The sequence below is a fragment of the Fragaria vesca genome, unplaced genomic scaffold (genome assembly GCF_000184155.1).
Source record: "Fragaria vesca subsp. vesca unplaced genomic scaffold, FraVesHawaii_1.0 scf0512846, whole genome shotgun sequence".
NCBI classification, from domain to species: domain Eukaryota; kingdom Viridiplantae; phylum Streptophyta; class Magnoliopsida; order Rosales; family Rosaceae; genus Fragaria; species Fragaria vesca.
The window spans coordinates 1-1,159 of NW_004443303.1; the positions used below are offsets into that span (position 1 = coordinate 1).

The 1,159-nt window shown below is 37.9% G+C and overlaps 1 pseudogene across 1 annotated transcript; it reads right to left on the reverse strand.

Moving 5' to 3' along the window:
* Positions 1 to 273: 273 nt before the first annotated feature.
* LOC101310183 lies at positions 274 to 1,153 on the reverse strand (annotated as a pseudogene). The gene has a single exon (XR_185440.1). The product of XR_185440.1 is annotated as an apocytochrome f-like (transcript).
* Positions 1,154 to 1,159: the final 6 nt, after the last annotated feature.

Sequence of the window (1,159 nt, forward strand, 5' to 3'; positions counted from 1 at the left end):
TATCTTTTGTTTTGATTCTATTTAAATATAAAATATAAAACTACGGATTCATTCTATATCACTTCGATTTGGATTGAAAAACAAAGAAAAGATAAGTAAAATCAAAATAGTCTTCTTCACAATATACACATCATGACCAGTATAAATAATTCCCGAAATCCGAAAAAAGAAACAAACAAAATTTTTTTGTATCCTACACAATTACATAATATAATTGCCAACAAAAGTTTAATTTCTTTTTTATTAGTTTGTATGTTGAAAAATACCGCGGATCTAGAAATTCATTTCGGCCAACTGAACCTTCTCAAACTGTTTCTTTTTAAGTAACCAAAAAAGAATTTGTTGCCAAAATAACAGATGCCAAGAAGAGCAAAAGGACCTTGGACACGTAATGGATCTTGAAGTACTACTTCTGCATCCCCCTCGACCAAAATCCGCCCCACCATTAGGATTACTCGTTAATGGTTGATCAAGTTTGATGGATTCGCCCTCCAGAAACAAGAAGTTCCGGCCCTCGGAGGGATAATATCAACCACTTGACGCCCGTCCGATGCCTCCACTATGGTTATTTCGTTATCCCCCCTTTTCCTTTTTCGTTATAATTTTGTCTTATTATACCCGCTGCTGTAGCATTATAAACATTATTGTTACTCTTGCTCCCGTCGGGATAAATCTGACCCCTTCCTCTGTTCCCGCCTACGTATATGGGATATTTTAAGAAGTGAACATCTTTATTAGTAGCAGGGTCCGGGGAAAGAATAGGAAAGGTGATTTCACTATATTTCTGACCAGGAACAGGACCTATCACAAGAATATTTTTTTTAGTAGGGCGGTAACTTTGAAAAGACAGATTTCCTATCTTTTCTTTAATCTCGGGCGAAATACGATCGGGCGGGGCTAGTTCAAATCCCTCGGGTAAAATAAGAACAGCCCCCACATTTAAAGCTCCTTTTTTACCATTAGCAAGAACTTGTTTCACTTGCAGATCATAGGGAATTCGAACAACTGCTTCAAATACAGTATCCGGAAGTACCGCTTGTGGAACCTCGATATCCACGGGTTTATTAGCTAAATGGCAATTGGCACATACAATACGGCCCGTTGCTTCTCGTGGATTTTCATAACCCTGCTGTGCAAAAAACGGGATAGGCATTTGAAA